At 45.1% G+C, this 22,138-nt stretch overlaps 1 pseudogene; it reads left to right on the top strand.

Moving 5' to 3' along the window:
- The window catches only part of LOC147886509 (putative pentatricopeptide repeat-containing protein At3g13770, mitochondrial), a 31,811-nt pseudogene extending 10,219 nt beyond the window's left edge, over positions 1 to 21,592 (top strand).
- The last annotated feature ends 546 nt before the right edge of the window (positions 21,593 to 22,138 follow it).

Raw genomic sequence — 22,138 nt, 5'->3', positions numbered from 1 at the left:
CTGCCTGACACTCTCTCTACTATGTCTAGGACCAAGTGTAGAGAAAAAGTGTTTATTGACTCTCCCTCCCATCCAAAAGGACTCCCGTGCATGGAAGGCACACTCTTCTCTCTGAGCCCTTGCCGTAGCAAGGCGCTCCTGTACCCAAGCATCTGATGGTCGTTTTTGCTCCTCCCTTTGCAAGGCTGCCAACTATCGACGGATACCAATCTCCCGCTTGAGTACCTCACCTCGCCGAGCACTAGCAACGGAGTGATAAAAGTCGCTGATACTGGCAAGTGCTGTGGCCACATGTGAAGGACCGGCCACCCCCCCTGCATGTGAGAAACCCAGATCTCCAAGACTGCCTCTGTGAGAGTCTCATCCGTGTATAAGGCATCGGGGATCTTGATACTGTGAGACCGTCCTCTCAGATGGGGCTCTGAGATGGACAAAACTACCGGAAAATGGTCGGAAGTGAAAACACCAGGTGCAATGCAAACTATCCCCCCTCTATCAAGAGCCCAGTCATCCACATAGAATCTGTCAATCCGGGCATGGATAGGCATCTGCACCCTATGGTTCGACCATGAAAACAAAAGTGACTGAGACTGAACATGAAATGCAGCATCTGACCAAACATCTCTGCCACTGAATCTGAACAAGAAGGCATCCCAAGCTGCTCTTTGAGGGAATGAATACCACCTTCTCTGCCCCCTTGCTTATCAGAAGGTGCCTCAACCATGTTGAAGTCACCTCCAATAATCCACGAATCTGCAATGTCAGCCCACGATAGCAACTCTTTCCAAAACAAAACACGTTCCCCTCTGTTGTTCGGAGCATAGAGGTTGAGAAAGCCAACCTTACGTCCGTCAATCAAAAGTAAAACCCACTGGGCCCTGGAGGGGGTTATGGTACCGTGTCTAATGACCAGAGGGAGAATGGAATCTGAAGCTGATATGCATGTACCTCCTCTGGTTCCGAAGGCAGGAAGCCAAAAAGTCCGGCCTGAAAGCAGCTTACCTGACTTGGAGCAATCTCTGACATCCAGTTTGTGTTCCTGAAGAAAAAGAATGTCTAGGGAACCACCTGAAACACCTGGATAGAGCTGATTTCTGATCAGCTGTCTACGACGGCGACGAGGGATGCCACCCAATACCTGTATATTCCAACTGGCTATCCTCATCGGCGGGAGGAAGCGGGTTGGAATACCTTACTCGACTTGGTGGCAGAAAAAGAACCCTCCAGCGGAGCTAACCTCCTGCCATACACACGAGGTCCAAGGGGAGAAAAGTCCACAGGTGAGAGAGAGAAAGATCTCTCAAAAGGGATGGCGATAACTGGCTCTTCGAAAGTGGAAGGTACAAAATCATCATCTGGGAGGTCAGAGAGGTCCTCCAGAGCGAAAAAGGAGTTCCGTTGAGCCAGTCCTGTGGAGGGGGTACGAAGGATTCCTACCAAAGTAGGGAGAGAATGTAAGACCCCCTTCCCTCTATCCAGAGAAAGAGGCACCTGTACTGAGTCTTGATCAAGAAGTGCTGCGGATGAGGTGCCAACAACTTGGGTTGCTGAGGAAGGTACAGCCTGATCGTGGGGTGGAGTTGAACAAGGCTCCTGAACACACGTCTCCTCTTGAGGCTCCAAGGGAGTAGCCTCCGAAGCGGTGGAGGTGTGATCTGAAGTAGAGGGCCTAACCGTGACTGGAACCCACCGTGGGCCAGAGGTGGTGCAGGGTGCAGGATGGACTTGAGTAGCCTTAGGAGGGGGGGGAGCCCGTGTCTGAGGCAGTGCCTGTGGAGCGGTAGGCCCTGCTCTTGCTCTCTGTTGTAAGCTAGTACGAGCTGGTTGTTTTCTGGGCCTCTTTTCTTCTTTGGGCAATCTCTGGCGAAGTGCCCCGAGGATCTGCAAATCCTGCACTGGTCCTGCCGACCTGCAACCTCAAATCTCTGGCGAAAGAAAGACCCATCGGGTCGCTGTAGCATGATGTGGTCATCTGAAATATTAGGGTCCTGTACAATGACCCTAACCCTGGGTATCCCATCCATCCTGACCGCCTCAGCAGCCAAAGAGGGCTCGCCAGGAAGAGGGGGGATCTCTGCTACCACACCAAACCTTTTGCGACTGCTGTAGCTCGTCTGAGGAAGGAGCCGGTGATAAACTGAGGGGAGACCAGGGAACTTGATGAAAACAAAAACTCCTTGCTTGTCCTCTTCAACCTCTTCAACTGGGTCAAAGCCCAGTTGAAAGGGAAACAAAAAAATCCTCCTGTAGCCTAGAAATAGAAACCCGGCCTGTAGCAGGTCTCTCCTGACATCCGGGGAATCTAGGCACACCTGAAAGAAATCTCGTCCCAACAAACGAACATCCTTAAGGTGGGGGGCGAGCTCCTGGGGAAGCGCCGCAAGCATCCAATCTCTAGCTTGTGACCTAGAGGGGTGGGAGCCATGGATGCGTGCAAAGAGAGTCGTGGAACACTCATGCTCCAAATCCTTTTGCAATTGCTGTAGCTCGTCTTTTGAGAAAGTGATGGTTCTCGCGGTCGGTGTGGGCGGTAACGGATTGATTGAGTGGGAACCCATTCGTCAATCAAGGTGGGAAAGGCCGATTCAAACACAAAGAAGAACTCCGTCCGCTTTCCTGAAGCCCAGGAGACCCCTAAAGGAGAATAGGGTACTCCAAATGAAGGGAGAGCGTGAAAGGAAGGTGGGAGAGAGAGGAATGAGCAAGGAGAGGAGTCAGCAAAGAGAGAGGGGGGGCAGCAAGAGGAGAGGAGGAAGGGAGAGGAGGGGAGGATAGAGGAGAGGAGGAGTGGAGGAGAGGGGGGGGGGGGAAAGCAAACAAAGAGCGGGGGGGCGAGGCGGGGGGAGCAGCAGGTAGGGGGGAGGGGAGGGAGGAGGCAGCGCGCGGGGGGGGGCTGCAGCAGCGAGGGAGGGGAGTCGGGGGGGGAGGCGGGGGGAGCAGTAGGTAGGGGGGAGGGGAGGGAGGAGAAGCAAGGAGGGGAGGGAGGAGGCAGCGCACGGGGGGGGGGGGGCTGCAGCAGCGAGGGAGGGGACTCGGGGGGGGGGGGGGGGAGCAGCAGGTAGGAGGGAGGGGAGGCGGGGAGAGCAGCAGGTAGGGGGAGGGGAGGGAGGAGAAGCAAGGAGGGGAGGGAGGGGGCAGCAAGGAGGGGAGCAGGAAGGAGGGCAGCAGGAGGAGCGGGGAGCAGCAGCAGTGTGTTCTACTTCTACAAGGTTTTAGTTCATGAGTACTTGGCATTTATGCATGCAACAGGCTACGTCGACTATATAAGGGCGGTTTCTCACTAGCAGGGTCCTTTTCTTCTCTGCATGAGTCCAGGACGGCTGCATGAGATTTGGGTCTTGCACCTTTCGGCATCAGCTTGGAGATGGCATTGTGGGCATCTGGCAAGCACCTGATCAGAGGCGGTTCTCTATGATTGTCCCATGGTAGGAGAGAGCTCCTTGCTAAAGACGGTGGAGGCATTTTGTTCTTGGCTACAGCCATCTATTGGACGGTGCAGCGGCATCTTCAACATTTATATGCAGCTGGGAACTAGTGTAGTTGGTTATTTGCTGTGTGTCACAAGCTTTCCTCTGTGTATTTGTGTCGGTTTTTGTGTCAGGCTGTTACTGTCTTTGGATAAACCTTGTGGCTGAGTATCTCGTTATCTACAGAATCTTTGTATGCTACAAAAAGCATGGTCGGGATGAGCAGCAAGTCCTCTTGACTTCTGTCATCATAAAGTGTCTTTTGTGTTCTTTCACTATTAATTGTTAGGCTTTTCTTATTGAGAGTATTATTTTATGTGAGATTTTCTCAAAGAGAGCAACCTCTAGTAGTTTCCATCTCTGATTTCCAACACGTGGTATCTGAGCACTGTTGTTTGAGAACCTACGAGGAGTGGTCGTGAGCATTAATGAGAGGCTTCCATTCTTAGTGAGAGGTTGGTGTCAAGAAAAGGTCGAAATGGAGAGCTGGTCTAAGTCTGTCAAATCTAGTCTGGGTGATTCGACTGTTGCCAAATTCGATGGCAACTATTTTGCATCGTAATGATTCTTTGTGAGACTGTTGTCGATGCAGAAGGGGCTCTGGGGTGTGGCTTCAGGGGTGGAGAAGAATCCGGCCAACAACCAGGGCGCTGAAAAGATTCAAGCGTGGGAACTCAAAAACATAAAAGCTATAGGAAATTTGGGTGGAGCATTAGGTATTGATTACGTTGATATGGAAAGCATTATGTATTTTATCATTGATTTTCTGAATCATCTTGAATGGTCCATAAAAACGTGGGGACATCTTGATTACTGGCCATTTCTCAACACTCTTCAACCTTCTTTTCTCAATCTGAAGAAGTACATAATCGCCTTCTTTAAAAAGCATGTGTTTCTGTTTCTTATTAGCTTGTTTTGTGTACTTCTCTTGAGCGATTGCAATGGCTTCTCAAACCTCTTTGAGAACATTTTGATAGTCATGGGTAAATGCATCTGCTGCTTCCACTCTATGGGTCAATCATGTGATAGGAATAGGTGAAACCTTCCCATAGATAGATGGGGTACAAGAAAGAATGCTGCATGAGAAAAAATCTTTCCAGGGCTCCTGTCCAAGCATCAATCCACATACTACGAACTTGCAGAGTAGCAAGGCCATACACTGCAAGTTTGGGTCAATAATATTGACACCTCCTTCTCTTGTGGGGAGGAAGAGGGTCTCCCAAGCCACCCTGGCTACAACATCTGAGGTGCCATCTAAACCACTCCAAAGGAAGTTCCTGATAGGTCTCATGAGCTGAGTGATTCAACTTCTAGATCTGCACCAACATGAGCAAACGAATCAGGTAGTGGCCAATAATACCTGGTTCACACAACCACAACCCTGGATGCAAGGTCAAGTCTGGCAGACCTCCAAAAGATGAGTTTCCCCCTGATACTCTCCAACACGGGAGCAAACTGCTGTGCCAGATCCTGTTCTCTGGCTTCGCAGTCCTATCCTTCTCGGGCTTCTCTGTCTGCGCAGTACCATTATCTAACTGCGCTCCCATTTCAATTGCTAATTCGAAACATAGCATTTGAGAAGATCAAGGGCAGTGGAATTGGCTTCTTCGGACTGCCCATCAGATTCAAGATGGAAAGAGGATAAGAGATTCAGCGTGGTACCCATATTCTCAAAGATACCTCTCTAGAAAAGACTTGTCATCCACGGGTCTCTATCACTGACAATTGATTGAGGCATCGCGTGATGTTTAAACACATGAGACAAAAAGAGTCTCGCCATTTGGTCTGCTGTAATTTTCTTTCTGACGGGAATGAAGTGGATCTGCTTGCTGAATCTGCAAATAATGGTCCATATCCCATCATGTCCAGATGGTGTACGAGGAAGATCAAAGATAAAATCCATGGCAATGCTCTGCCAAGGTCGATCGGGAATAGGTAGAGGCTGCAGCAGTCCAGCTGGCTTTTGCCTGTCATATTTCACCTTTTGGCAAGTGATGCATGTCCTGACATATGCCTCGACATCTTTCCTCAATGATGGCCAAAAGAAATAGTGCTCCATAGCTTTGATGGTGGCATCAGTGCCTCTGTGTCCTGCATAGGGTGGAGCATGGCTCTCTGTCAACACTTTGGGCCTCAACTATTTCATGACACACAATCTGCCATGCATCATCAGAAATCCGTCTTTGAGAGTATAGTGCTCATGCCTCTGTCAATCAACCAACTGATCATAAATTTGTGAAAAATCAGCATCATTGGCATATTGATCCTTCACGGCATCAAGCTCATCATGATATGCAATGGTCTGTTGAAAGTTGTGGCTTAACAGACACTGCCTCTAGAGTGGGCTTGCATGATAGTGCATCTGCAACAACATTCTTCTTCCCAGGCACATGCACAATCTGAAAGTGAAACATAGAAAGAAGAATTGTCCACCTCATATGCTTCTCAAACAACTTTCTCTGAGTGAGTACCATAGTGATTGATGATCGGTCTGAACATGAAAATTAGCACCCAAAGATAATGCTTCTAGGTCGAAAGAGCATGTATGACAGCCAACATCTCTTTCTCATAGATGCCAAAATTCATTTCAGCATCCTGGAGCACTCTACCCTCGTATGCCATGACTCTTCCATCTTGCATAAGTACCCCTCCTACGCTATTCCCACATGCATCTGCTTGGACAGCGAAGGGTTTGCGAAGATCTGGCAAAATAATCACAGGATCTGAGCAGAGTCGCTCCTTCAGTAGGTCAAAAGCTGCAATTTCTTTGGGACCCCATATGAGAGTGACCCCTTTCTTCTGTAAGGCATGCAAAGGAGATGCAATCTCTGCAAAATACGGAATGAACCTCCTGTAGTACGAGCACAAGCCCAAAAAGCTACGTACTTCATGGATGTTCTTCAGGTGTGGCCAATTCCTAATGGCCTCTACCTTGGCAGGGTCCATCCTAACTCCATCCTTGGAAACAATGTGCTCGAGAAAATGGATCTTATGCATGAAGAATTCACTTTTCTTGGCATTGACAAGCAGCTTATGCTTCCGTAGCTCCTCGAGAACAATTGCCAGAGGTGCTTCTTATGTTCAGCCTCATCCTGAGAGAACACGATGATATCATTGAAGAAAGTGCCAACAAAGGTTTGGTGCTCTCTAAAAATCCTGTCCATCATTTTGTTGAAGGTGGCAGGTGCATTAGTTAACCCAAATGGCATGACAAGAAACTCGTACAAACCAAATGTGGTACGAAATGCTGTTTTGTGAACATCCTCTGGCTGAATTCTGATCTGGTGATAACCACTCTTCAAATCAATGCGGCTGAACATTGTAGACCCCTGTGACCTATCCAAAATATCATCTATCCGAGGTATAGGGAATCTATTCTTAATGGTAATCTTATTGAGGGCTCTATAGTCAATGGACATCCGCCAGGATCCATCCTTCTTATGGACCAAGAGCACGGGTGAGCAGTTAAGGTGAAGAGCTGGGCTGAATCAGCCCCTTCTCTAGCAGGTCCTTGACCTGGTTCATAATTTCCTCTTGCTGGGCTACACTGACCCTGTAAAGGAGGTCGGTTAGGAGGACTTCTACCAGGGATTATATCTATCGTGTGGTCTTCTGGCCTTTCAGGGGGCAACTCCTATGGAAGTGAGTCAGAAAAACAGTCCCTAAACTGAAACAAAGAATCTGCTTGTTTTTCCAGCTTAGAGAAATGAGACTCTTCTTCTACTGACTTCTTTTCAGATGCAAACACTAAGTACGCTAAAAGATGCTTTTTCATTACGTTGCCAATGGCAGAAGCAGATACAACAAGGATGGATTCTCCCTTCAATTTAGCATCCAGAACGTGGGTCTTGCCACGGTGAGTGATTGTGATTGTTTTATTCTTTGTATCCAAAACAGCCCCAACACGAAAGTGCCAAGGTATCCCCAGTAACACATCACAACCATTCAACGGCATAATATAGAATTCTTCTGTGTCCACGTAGCTCTGAATATGCATCCGCAGCTTGCCTATCACCAGAGTAACTGACTGGCTGAGTCCCGGACAAGCCATATCTGCATCACACAAAGGACCCATCTCTTCTGCCCTTATTCCTAACTTTCCAGCCACCTCTGGAGAGATAAAATTGGCCTTGGCTCCCGGATCGAAAAACATCAGAGCTGTCTGGTCTCTTATCTTGCCCCGTGCCCGACATAACTCTGTAGCATCTATATTCTGAACAGCCCCAATCAATTTTGGCAAAAGACCAACATTGGGCTTGGGCTTTTTATTCTTCTAATCAGTCCTCTTTTCCTCGTGCTCACCTTGCTCAAAAGGAGGGAACTTCCGCTTCTTATGTGGGCATTCAAAAGCCATGTGGCCTTCCTCCTTGCAAATATAACACTTGTTGGCATCACAGAGAATTTGCTTTTCCTCATCAGACATGTGGGTCGGTACTCGCCTCTGTCATCCAACAAACTTTGCCTTCATGGGCTGCGGAAACTTTCTGAACTTCTTAGGGGATTCCATCTTGCTACCCTTTGACCTTGATGTCTCGTGTGATCTTCCTTTGAACCCAGAAACTTTCCCTTGCATTAGTGCATAAGTTGTAGTGGCATTCTCAACCAACTGAGACATATTGGCAACCCGCAGCAATATCTTTCAATTTGCTCGGACAGCGGTACATGTCTGTAAGAATTCACTGGCAGTAGGGCTTCCCAAAACTTCTTATTGTAGTCCTATAAATTTTTGCAATTTGTAGCATCCAACCTGTACCAGGCGGTCATGATATCCACCTCAAAAGTGGTAGTGAGCCATGCTGCTGAGAAGACCTGCTTGAATTCGACCCAAGTGGTAGGTGCTCTGCCTTGCAAGAGAAGGTTGGTCCACCATTGGAGCGCATTGCCCTTCAAAAAGGTGGCTACCTTTCGGACTTTGGAGGATTCTGTGAAGTGTCCACTTGAGTAGGCAGCATCAAACTGTTGCACGAATGTCAAAGCCTTCAATCTGTCTTGCATCCCATTGAAAGTCTTAAACTTGACAGTTGCCCCTCCCTCCTTGTAATCTTTCAATTTTCCTTCAGGGGTGAGATTGTCATAAACGGGGGCCTATGAAAACGGTGGGGGCATCACTGCTCCCGCATTCTGAGCCATTTCAACCATTTGGGATTCTAGGTCCCACTCCCTGCATCTATGGCATATTTTAAGTATTGCCCATTGTCCCAAGCATTCATGTCTACATTCCAAACTGCATCCCAATGTTTGAGTACATCATATTGGCATTTGCAAGGGGCATTCCACCCATCATAGGTTGTTGGAAACTTTGCATTCCCAGCTGTGTGCTGCCCATAAAGCTACCTGGCATTCCGGGTGCCTCTGCGGATGGTGCCACCATTGCCTGAAAAATTGATCCCCCTCCGAAATATCCTGGATGCATCGTGGGCTGAGGAAGGGCTTGCTGTCCCTAATTGACTGAATGGAAGTTATTGGCATTACCTGCTACAGGGGTGATTGAGGGCATCTCTGACGGCTGTCCACCGAAAGAAACATGCCTAGGGGTCTTCTTATGCTTCTTATGTTTCTTTTGAGATGACTTTTTACTTCCAGGGTGTAAAGAAAGTGGGAGAGAAGTAAGGAGTCTCACTTGTAGCTTTCTCACATACACAATGGGGGAATTTACACAGGTGGAGGCTGACAACAATTTTCCTCTTCTTAGTTGTGAAAGCCAAAAGAACTCTCTCTTAGTACAAAAGGAATAGGTGAACCCTATATGTGGATCTTAAACCAAACTCAGCTAACCTAGGTGGCATACTAATTGAGCCACTAACTAGAGTACATAAAGATAGCTGTCATCCAGCTATTATTCATGGGCGGTGTACCAACCGCATCTGCAACTAACAAGTCGGTGACATAAATGCACAACGGTCACCTTGGCATATATCACGAGTGGAGCTCGATATCTCAACACACCCCCTCGAGCTCAATACCAAGCAGGTCTTTGAACTTGCGCAGCTTCTTTGCGCCCAATGTCTTCGTGAATATGTCAGCTATTTGATCCTCTGTGCTGACATAAACTAGATTAATAAAACCTACTAGAACCTTCTCCTGCACATAGTGATACTGCATCTCAATGTGCTTTGTTCTAGGATGATAGATTGGGTTATTTGCCAAGTGTATATTGCTCATGTTATCACAATAAATGACAACTGGTCCATCTGTAGACTGATGCATATCATAAAGTAGCTTACGCAACCAAGCTATCTCACATGCAGCCATTGCTGCACCCCTATACTCAGCCTCTATGCTCGACAAGGCAATTGTAGGCTGTTTCTTGCTGCTCCAAGTGATTGCAGCACTCCCAAAAGAGAACACATATCCATTGGTAGATCGTCTATCAGAAATACTACTAGCGCAATCAGCATCAGTGTATCCATACAAGTGTATCTGAACCCTAGTCTTATAAAATATTCCATACTGTAATGTGGACTTCACATACCTCAATATGCGTCTAGCCGCATCCAAATGCGATTTCTTTGGAGCCTGCATAAACAGACTTACCAACCCAAGAGCATAGCTCAAATCTGGCCTGGTAATAGTCATATAAATCAAACTTCCTACTATGCGTCTCAGACATAGTAGGGTCTTCTAGAAGCTCACCTGCATCTGCGCTCAACTTCACATTCTGCTCCAAAGAAACTGAAATAGGCTTACAGCCTGTCATCCCATATTTAGACAGCATGTCCAATCCATACTGCCTCTGCAAGAGCCATATCCCACTTGTGGATACCTCAATGTCCAAGAAGTAATGCAGCTCTCCCAAATCCTTCATCTCAAACTTCTGCTTCAATAGCATTTTTACATGAAGGATATCTTCATCACTATCACTTGTGATCATCAAATCATCAACATAAATGACAAGCAGCATAATGCCTTTCTTTGTTTTTCTCACATAAAGTGAGAAATCTACCTTGGAAATCTGAAAGCCAATAGTGATAAGATACTGTCCTATCTTGTCAGACTATGCTCTGGGTGCTTGCTTCAAGCCATACAAGGCTTTCTTCAACTTGCAAACAAACTTAGGATGAATAGCATGCACATAACCTGGTGGCTGCTCCATATAGACCTCTTCTTGCAAATCACCATGCAAGAAGACATTCTTTACATCCATTTGATGTAAAGACCATCCCTTTGATGCAGACATAGCAATGACTGCTCTTACGGTTGCCATCCTTGCAATCGGACTGAATGCTTCTTCATAATCAATGCCATATGTTTGTGCATACCTCTTGACAACTAATCTTGTCTTGTATTTGTTCACAGAACCATCTGCATTGTGCGCTTCACCTTATAAATCCACTTGCAGTCAATTGCATTCTTATCTTTAGGAAAAGGCACCAATTCCCATGTAGCATTTGCTTCCAAGGCATCTATTTCTTCATCCATGGCTTTCTCCCATTTTTCTTTTCCCATGGCTCACTCAAAAGAAACGGGTTCTGGTTCATGTATCACTTTGACCATAGAGGCATAGTGAATAGCTGTAAATCCATCATATTTCAGCCTATCCATAGGATACTTAACTCTGGTAGACCTGCACAAAATAGGCTCACTACCAGGTGCTCTCAAAACATCCCTTGTCTTTCTTACTCCAGGTGTAAAAATAGAAGGAATACCCAACTCATCATCAAGGCTCTATTCTGAGCCATTGGATTCACCATCCACATAAGAGTGACTTGCATTCACATCAAACATGGGTTGATCTACTTTCTCTTTTCCTTTTTGTGATACTTGCATACCACTATATCTGCATTGCTTTAAGGAGATCCTCCTGATCTCAATCTGCTTGTCCATGGCGAAGTATGTGAAACACTACTAGAGGACACTATAGGTCCACTAATATTTTGTGATTGCTGCTGTGAATTATGTGTAGCATTATCATTTTGTGCATCTACATCATCAATCACATTTACTGGTTTATATCAACTGCTCATCTCATAATAAAAAACATCTCTGCTTACTGTAAACTTACGAGTAGAAGGATTATAGCATCTATACTCTTTCTGCTGCAGAGAATAACCAATAAAGTTGCACTTCTCAGCTTTTAGATCCAACTTGTATCTCAACTCATCTGGCACATGAACATAGGCAATGCAATAAAAAACTTTCAAATGAGAAATATCCAGTTTCCTACCAGTATACCTCTTCTCTGGCCAGTGCTGCAGTGGGAGTCCTGTTCATTATGTAGACTGCTGTAGCAACTACTACAACTCAATAATAATATGGCAGGTCTTTTTCATTGAGCATGGCACAAGATACCTCTCCAATATGCCTGTTTTTCCTTTTTGCAAGTCCATTTTGCTGTGGGGTATGATTGCATGAATATTGTTGCATTATGCCATGCTCCTACAGGAACCTTGCAAACTCATTTGAGAGGTACTCTCCCCCTCCATCTGACCTTAGACATTTTATTTACAGGCTTGTTTCTTTCTCCATAGCTTTAAAAGCTTTGAAATGCCCAAACACTTCACTTTTTTTTTTCATAAAATACACCCAAACTTTTCTGCTGTAGTCATCAATAAAAGTAACAAAATAATGATAGCCTCCAATAGATGTAGCTTTAGTAGTCCACACATCAGAGTGGATTAATTCCAATGGCCTCTTACTCTCTTGAACATGTCTAGGAAATGGTTTCCTTGTCTGTTTTTCAAATTGACAGGCTTCACATACCTTATGCATTTCTGTAACCTTGAACTTAGGCAATCCTGCAATAATATTTTGGGCCTGCATTAATTTAAGTCGCTATACATTAACATGACCAATGCGTTTATGCCAGATATCAATATCTGCAACAACACCGGTCCCATGTGCAAACATTGCTGCACTCAATCAGGCATGTCTGCATCCAACGTAAACATCATGTCCTTCTTCTTCCCTTTTGCTATCAAGGTTCTTCCCTTTTGCTATCAAGTGACCTTTATTTTTCATATCCTCAACAAAGCATCCATGAGGATTAAATCTGACCTGCAAGCCGTGCTCAATCATTTGACCAATAGAAACTAGGTTCTTGGTGATATTCGGGACATGAAATACATCAAACATGTATTTCTTTTTTCCATCCTGCATAGACAAAGGAATTTTATTAATCTGCATAATAGGATGTGCAGTATCATCACCAGTCTCCACAAATCTTAGTCTTTCCATTTTCCTTGCATCCTGCATTCATTTTGCATGACCTGTCATGTGGTTTGACGCACCTGAGTCAACATACCACACATCATTGCTTTCTTTTGCACTTGTCACAGAATTGGGCATGTGCGGTACCATAAATAAATGCTCATTTCTGTCATCACCCTGTCTACTAGAGGATGCATAATTGCCTTCCTACAATTTTTTAGTCATGATGTTATTCTGCTTTTTATAGCAGTCTTTAACCATATGACCCATTTTACCATAGTAGTAGCATTCAACATTGTTGTTTGCATTTTGGCCTCTCTGCCATCCACCACGACCTCTTTGGCTCCCCCTGCCTCTAAAGTTACCACGTCCTCCTCCATAGGACTGGTTTTCTTGAATCTGCTGCATATTTTGATTTCTACCATGGCCTCCAGATCAGCCTGCTCTGCCTTTGTCTTTGTCTCTGCCTCTACCAGCATTTGAGTAGAAGACAGTTTCTTTTGAAGTTCCTCCTAAAGAAGATGCACCACCATTTCTCTACTCTTTCAAAATTAGAAGAGCAATCAACTTCTCAAAATAAGGAAAATTCTCATGGACGGCAATGGATGTACGAAATTGTGCATAATCCTTTCCTAGACCATTCAAGGTCACAGAAACTAAATCATCATCTTCCACTGGCGACCCAATAGAAGCAAGTGCATCTGCAATCTTCTTCACCTTCATGTGGTAGTCATTGATGCTCATATTTTCTCTCCGCACATCATGCAACTCCTGCTTGAGCTACACTTTTCTGGCTTGCGTCTTTGTGCTATACATTTTTGTCAAAGTATCCCACGCCTCCTTTGGCATGCTTGCATCCTGAATATGCACAATCATGGAATCTGAAATATTGATAGACAGCTAGTACATAACTTTTTTTGCTCTCTCATGCCAGCCTTTAAATGCCTGCAACTCCTATTGATTGGGAACATTAGGAATAACTGGTTCTTGTTCAGCTTTAGTAATGAACTCCCAATAGCCATTTTCCTTAAGGAAATTCGTCATTCTAAACTTCCATGCTTGGAAGTTATTATTGTCAAGCTTTTTAGTGACTATCTGTGAAAGAGCATCAGATGCCATTACAAAATACTGCAAAAATATTTTATCACTGCAAAAAAACACAACTTCTGGCTCACAAGGGCAAATCTGCAAAATTGACGAAAGTGGTATTTGCCCACACGGTCACTTTCTATTGATGATTATGCATCAACAGGCAATAAGAATGATTATGTCACTCCCAATATCTCTGCGCACAGGCATACGATGCAATTTCTGCGGTAACTTTTCACCGACTTGCGGAACAGTGGTCGCACAACAAAATATAGAGCACTTTTCTGAGTGCCTACAGAAAACTTCCGTCACCAAAACGGGTCCCAAAATAACCTCGAATCAAAAAAATAATGTACTGTTCTCTCGTCGCACCGCGAAGGGCATCCCAATTTGAGACAGTGCACTCTTGCACTTTTCACCTATGCTACCTACAGAGATTTGCTCCCAAACTCAAAAAAGGAAAGCAACACTGATCCTCTTACTAAGACACCGTGAACTTGGTTTGCTTTCTTGAGCTCCTTACCATGAACCGAGCTCTGATACCATGTGAAGAGAGTGGGAGAGAAGTAAGGAGTCTCACTTGCAACTTTCTCACATACAGAATGGGGGAATACACACAAAGGTGGAGGCTGAAAATAGTTTTCCTCTTCTTAGTTGTGAAATTAAATCATCTCTATGTATGCTCCAGATCTCTCTTTTTATGTTGAGTCAAGGTACTCAGCCTGGATAGTCCTCCAAAATGAATGAAATAAATTATTATGTTTTGTGTGTTTTATAAACACCTCTGGTCACCTTATGATGTAGGCCATGTGTATGTGTTTTGCTCCATGGTACCTCCTGCAGACATTGTGTGCATGTACATGCAGGGGAGATAACCATTGGAAGGTCTTTTTGTATCCCCTTTGTTTACCTTACACCCATGGGAACCCTTGCTAGCTTGAGATCCTAGCCATTGATAGATCCATGACCACCATGAGATGGCATGAGACACCTTGTGCTAGCTGTATCCTTGACATAGCCTGAGGCATTCCCTTGAGGGGGGGTTTGTTGGGATATCTCAAGGTGTATGCCTCAGGCACACCTTGGTTTCTATGTGTGAGTGCTAGAGGCACAGTTAGGTGCCCATAAGCACAGTTAGGTGGTGGAAAGCCACATAGGATGATTGAGAGAATCTAGGAGCAGATTGAGGAGATGATTATGGAGCTCTGAAGTCATCAGTAATGTCAGTGAGCATGTAAGAGGTGCCTACATAAGGACCTCACTCTTCTTCATTCCATAATGCAAGTATTCTGAATTTGTGTCCACTCTACTCTTTCCTTTCAGTTTACCAATAGCCAGGTCATCCTTTTTCCTAGGTTTTAACATATGAGCCTTAGGCCATAGGCTCTGGACAAACTTGTCCACCTTTTGAGTTTCTCTAATCTCGGCCATTAGAGCACTCTCTAACACCGTGAAACTCATGTTATGCATAATGCGTGACAACACATCAACAACTTTATTATCCTTCCCTCTTCGGTACCGGATCGTCAAATTAAACTCCTGCATGAGTTCTACCCACCTAGCTTGGCGGCCTCTCAAGTCAGGTTGTTTACAAAAATGTTTCAGAGTATCATGATAAACATCCACATAAAACTCTGATCCATACAAATAATGTCTCCATGTTTTCAAATCATGGACAACAGCATACAACTCTAATTCATGAGTTGGCCAATTTCGTTGAGAGGGAGAAAGCTTCTTGCTTTCAAAGGCTACCGGCCTTCCCTCTTGGAGAAGAACTGCTCCTACCGCAATGCCACTTGCATCGGTTTCAAGGAACAATGGTTTCTAGGCATTAACTATTTTTAACACCGGTCCTGAGACCATAGCTTGTTTTATGGTGTTAAAACTTTCCTGTTGATTCTGTCCCCATATAAAAGGTACTTTATCTGATGTCAGATCAGTCAATGGCGATACTATTTCGGAATATCCTTTGATATGCCTTCGATAAAATTGGACAAATCCCAAGAATGATCGCAAAGCGGTCAAACTCTGAGGGATTGGCCAAGTCAGTATCGCAGCCACTTTCTTTGGATCCATTTCTACCCCCTCAGGAGTAAATATTCAAGTCTTACCATGCACAATATAGTTTTCTTTTTATTTACATAAAGACTGGCTTTCCTCAAAGTACTGAACACTATTTTTAAGTGTTCGTGATGCTCAGTAATACTTTTACTGAATACCATAATATCGTCAATAAAATGTACTACAAACTTTCCGATATACAGACGTAGTAAATCGTTCATAAGCATGACGAATGTAGCTGGAGCATTGGTAAGTCCAAAGGGCATTACCAAAAACTCATAATGTCCAAACCTGCTTCTAAAAGTGGTTTTATGCACATCCTCGGCTCTAATACGGATCTGATGGTAGCCACACTTAAGATCTATCTTACTGAAAATTATGGCCCCATGTAATGCATCTAGCAAATCATCGATCCGAGCCATCGGATGCCTATGCTTAATAGTGATATTATTCAGTGCTCTGTAATCTATACAGAGACAAAAAGTATCATCTTTCTTCTTTTTTAATATCACTGGCGAAGCAAAATGTGAAAAACTGGGTTGAATCTGCCCCAGCTTGAGGTATTCTTCCAGTTGTCTTCGCACCTCAACTTCTTCTGTAAAGCTTAATCTATAGGGAGGTCTATTTATAGGTTTTGCCCCCGGGATAAGCTTAATTTTATGCTGAACATTTTGCTCCGGAGGTAACCCATAAGGTAACTCATTCCTAAAACAATCAGAGAACTTCTCCGATATGTCTTTAGCCAACTCGGCCATTTCCCCATCTTAGGTAGCCTCAGTGCTAGCCGATGCATCATCAATCGACTCTACCGATGCTATACACAGACACAGAAACTCTTTCGGAGTCTTCTGAATTTCCATGGCTGAAATCAATGGTCCTCGAGGTAAATCCTTTTCACCTCGCAAAACATATTCTACCCCGTTCATCTTGAACTGGTAAATATGCTTTTTCCAATCAATGGCTGGATTTTTCCAAAAATGCCAAGCCATGCCTAGGGCTATATCTGCGTGAGCAAGCCTGGTCAACTCAAAGTCCAGCTTCTCAACATAGTCCTGTATTCGAAGTTCCAACTGGGTAACCCTCTGGTCCCATACTTCAGATGAACTTCCATCTGCCATCCTGACCGTATAAGCATAGTCAGACGGACTAGTTTTTAACTTGAGCCTCTTAATAATCTTCGAGTTAATTACATTGTGTGTTGACGCTGAATCAAACAATACAATCACATCATGATTGGCTACTTGCCCTTTCATTTTAATCAACTCAGGCTCATCGAAAACCGTATACCCCGTTGCTGCGGGCTTTGAAAGGATGTTATCAGGTGCACCGCTTACTAACTTAGTAATAGACACACTTAACAACACAGGTACTAACCTCTGAGAAGGTCCCGCCAATTGCATCTGCATATGTTCCGCATTGGGACTCTCCTGCATTTCTACGTCGCATTTAGATATTATCATATTGGCCATGCGACAAGCTTTGTTTAGTGGGAGAATCTTTCCACTGATGTCGCTGAAGGCAGCCGAAGCACAATCCTTCTTTTCTAGCTTTTTCTTTTTGCTCAGGGGTCAACGAGGACTTTGACCAAGCCCGGGCTGCCATTGGAGTTACTTTTCTTTTCACCCCAATGGTGGTACTTGTCTTTGCTTGCCCCTCAACCGGCTTCACCTGCTTGGTTTGGCCACTTGGCTGCAAGACACTTGCCTTTGAAGTCCATTTCCTCTAAAATCCCCCTTTTATCGGGTACTCATGCTGAGTCCCTGCCTGCACAAATCCATTAGATTTGCCTCTGGCATCCTCATAGTTCAGGGCTACTGCAATAGATTCATCTAATGTAGTCACATATTTAGCCCAAACTTCCATTTTAATCTTGTCGTTTAGTCCATAGATATAGTCTTTCAACTGAACCGACGTAGGGAGAGGGTATGTTATTTTCATAACACATTCCCTGAATTGTCAGTGTACTCTGCCACTGACAAATTCCTCTGGCGAAGGCTTCTGTAAGCATCCCAAGCTCGGGACTGTTCGTCACAGGTGGAAGAAAGTGTTTCTTAAATTCAGCCTTAAACCCGTCCCAGGTGGTAGGGGCAACCTGATCTTTTTGTTGTTTAATCCACCACCTATCTGCTGCCTCAATAAATAGGTGAGTGGTCTCGCGGATTTTCTTTAGATCAGATTTGATTTCACAAATGGCGAAGGCTTCTTCCCACTTGTGTAACCAAACCTCGATCACATCAGAACTGCGCTCGGTCATCCGACCAGCGTACTTTTCCGATCTATAATTGGCAATATTAGGTATCTTGACCTTCGCATGTTCCAACGAAGGGCTCTGGCTCTGCTGGAGCTTTGCCCTTTTCATTTCTAGATGGTGTAGCCGACAAGGCTTGCACCATCTCTCTAATTTCATTTTGACCAGTGTTCACTTGAAGCTGCTGGTTCATGATCTGTTGTAAGGCATCTTCTAGTACATAAATCCTACCCACCAGAGTAGGTGTGGTGTGATGGGACACTTGTTGCGTAGATCGTGCTCTAGATTCACCAGGATTTACCCTAGAATCTTGTCCCTCTGCCTCCATTCTTTCAAAAGGGAAAATAGAATTATTTTTTTTTCGTACGCCAAAACTCCAAAAGTATATCACACTTCAAATTCCCCTTTGCTGTACAGGAATAATAGACTGCAAACTGAAAACTGAAAATTTGTATAGAAGGGAAAAAAAATGCCCCCTGGAAGCTCCACGAAGTCTTGAGAGGATACTCCCCATTTATTTCCCTGGTCCCTTCCGAGATTCCTACGTGAACCGCAAATGCAGTCGCCTATCTTCACGCCTCATAACCACCTCTATTCGCAGGTCTTTCACCCAGCATCGCTTATCGCGCGTCGAAGGGCCTCCCCGTAATGTAAGTATCACGAGCCACCTTTCCCTAGCCCTAAGCTAACCGTAAACCAACGGGTGTCCGAAACTTTCCGTCACCTACCTTCCGTTAGCTGTCTACGGGAACCCTACGCTCCTGCGATAGCTTATAAGCCTGCAGCTGTGCCCGCTCCTGCTCTCCTACAATGGTGATGATGTTCGAGACCCCACAGCTATGCCATCACCCGATAGCTGCGATGCTCCTAATATGTAGCGCAATTCTGACGGGCCAAGTTTTCGCTCTTTCACGCTACCCAGATAACCAGTAGCTTGGCTGTATCATCATCCTGAAGGTAAACACCCGTAATCCTTGCCTAATGCAAACGAACGAGATGGCTAAACCTGTGACCACCTAAAAGCACACGCTTAATATGCCCTGCGCTCCCTTCATACACAACTCGTATGAATCCCCTCGTCCATCCTGAGCGCTCTGATACCAAATGAAACACTCAATACTACTCTCTCGTCCTTTTCTTCGAATCATGGGCAATCACAGGCGATGGCATCCGATTTTCCTCCCAGCCTCTCTCATGGATTGCATGCACACAAGATACTTAATTTATTCCCATCATGCCTATCCACAAGCCCACAATTCCCTAGATGGTTCCCTCATGCCACATGTCATCATTTTAGACCTTTTAACTTGGTACACCATTTACCCCTCTCTTGGGGCACAATTAAAACATTTGCCCCTTGGCATTCTTACACATTTAGGTGCACCTAGGCCTGAGCACTCAAAACCACCTAGTCAATGCCAATACACCCTCACCTAGGACCTTGGCAGTTACTTCCCTTGACCATTTAATTTACGCACATGAAATATTACAGAAGTCGGTCATTTAAGAGAAAATGCCCACCGATCTTTCCGAGGTCATGCTATCTCGGCTAGAGCATAACAAGAGAAATGAAGGTAGAGAGCATAGAATGAAAAAGAAAGAGTTGTAGAGGAAAGATGGTCCACAGATCTGCCCCGAAATGATTGCCTCGGGATCTGTGCCTGAGTCCTCCTAAGAGAAGGTGCCAAAAGTAGCAGGGAAAGTTCCTCCTACAGCCTGCACTACTCCAAAACTGCTCAGAAGCCACCACGCAGCCAAAAACATGTGCACAAAGGTCCAGCACAGCAAAAGACAACCCCGGGCACCTACTGGACGCAGCTGAACATGCCTATACAGATTCCATACAGTCGTACAGACGTCCGTACAGTCTGTATGAAAATTTTGAAAAAGTTCACAAATGACTTATGGCACTTCCTAGAAGTGCGTACTAGCCTTGGAACAGTCAAAACAGACTTAAAATGGCTGAAAACAGGCTTCAAACAGCTCCAACAAGAACAACTGAAAACGTCCAACACCTCTGGGAGAGTGCGGGGAGAGAGATGGAAGGTGGGGGAAGGGCATGCATACACATGCATGACAAATGGCATCTCCTCCTTGCCATTTGCCCCCTCATTAAAGTCCTAACCCCCATACCAAGGACAACTTTTAGATCCCTCTGTTAAAGCCTTTGCCTTGCCCCTAGGACCTAGTGGTGCACCTAGACTTTGCCCTTAGGAACTTCTAGGAAGCGTGCACTTCCTCTAGCTAGTCCCTCACGGCCAAACCATTACAACACTTAACCATGGTTAACCTTCGGTTAAGTGTAGGTTGAGTTACGAAGATACTTTACATCACTTTTCATGTCCTCGTGACATGTGAACACCTATGCTACAACGAGCAACGACACGACTGTAGATGACCAACACTCTCATAACCTACACTAGGGAGAAACAATGACAACACTTGGAGGGCTTTATGCCCTAGAACAAAGGGCTATTGAAAGCCCTCATATAGGTCCCTGGTCGGGCTATTGAAAGAGGAAGGGGGGTTCACAGCCATATCATTCGAAGGACACCAAACTTAGATACTCTTATGGGAAACACCCTTGTCAGCATGTATAGCAAATGTAGGAGTTTGAAGGATGCAAAGAGCGTGTTTGACAAATTGCTTGATAGAGATGCTGTCTCATGGATTGCAATCATTGCAGCATATGCCCAACATGGCAACGGTAAAGAGGCTCTTCGGCTATTTCAATAAATGAAGCGGGAAGGTCTGGTGCCAAAACAGATTACATTTGTCAGCGTTCTTTCTGCACGCAACCATGCTGGTCTGGTGGATGAGGGTCGGCGTCAATTTACCGCAATGCAAAAGGACTATTCTCTTATGCCAACTGAAGAGCATTATGATTGCATGGTTGATATACTTGGAAGAGCCGGAAGGTTGGATGAAGCAGAAACCCTTATCCACAGGATGCCATTCAATCCTACATCTGTATCTTGGATGGCATTGCTTGGTGCATGCAGGAATCAACTTGATGTAGAGAGAGGAGATTGTGCTGCGCAGCATATCTTTGAGATTGATGAAAGGGATGCATCGCCTTATACGACACTAGCAAACATTTATATGGCAGCAGGCAGGGATAGGGATGCCGAACATGTTCTGAACATGATGAAGAAAAAGCGCCTGAAGAAGCTTCCAGGTCAGAGCTCAATTGAGGTAAAAGGCAAGGTGCATGAGTTTGTTGCAGATGATCAATTACATCCTCAAAAAGAGGAGATTTATGCTGAATTGAGGAGATTAAGTAGGCAGATGACAAAGGCTGGATACATGCCTGAGGCGAAGTCAGTTCTGGATGGTTCAGGGAAGGACCAAGGTACAAAGGCTTTGGGGTCACAGCGAGAGGTTGGCCATTGCTTTTGGCTTCATCAGCACACCTCCCGGGATACCTATTCTTATCACCAAGAATCTTAGGGTATGCCCTGACTGTCATGCTGCTACCAAGTTCCTCACCAAGATCATTCCTCGGAAGATTGTTGTCAGGGATGCCACTCGTTTTCATTACTTCCAGAACGGATTTCATTCTTGTGCGGATTACTGGTGATGTTTATCAATCAAACCAATAATTAGTTTCAGCTTCTACGCTATCTCATTGTCTTGATCCTTTGCAAAACCAAATATTTTCCTCTCCCATGTTGTCCTTGTGGTTCTGTTTAGGAAGCACCAGACCAAGCACCCTTTGCAAAACCAGAGGCTTTACTCTCCCATGTTGTCCTGGGGTTAGGGAGTGGAAGGACACCCACACCCTAGGGTGTCTTCTACCTCAGGTAGCCTCTCCATGACTCTCCTTCATGCTCCAACCTCGGTGGGAGATTTGCTAGGTCTAATAGAATCAACCAGTGTATGATGATGACCAGCTCCGATAATAACCTTGAGTGCAGACGTATCAGGCAGCTCTAGCGATGAGGAGGAGGTTGGTGTCCCTACCCATAGGTAGGCCCATACCTAATGCATCCATCATGTCTGCTAGCCATAATGCAAGCAATGATGTAGATGCAGACACGAAAGACAGAAGCTCTTCTCATGAGGATCTCACAGCACTAAGAAGCTTGTGCTACAGAAGAGCTTAGGGATAGAAAAGATCGAGAAC

Source organism: Dipteris shenzhenensis, chromosome 24 (genome assembly GCF_047967505.1).
Source record: "Dipteris shenzhenensis isolate YYH24624 ecotype China chromosome 24, Dip_SZ_1.0, whole genome shotgun sequence".
Taxonomy (NCBI): domain Eukaryota; kingdom Viridiplantae; phylum Streptophyta; class Polypodiopsida; order Gleicheniales; family Dipteridaceae; genus Dipteris; species Dipteris shenzhenensis.
This window is presented reverse-complemented; position numbering and strand designations above follow the sequence as displayed.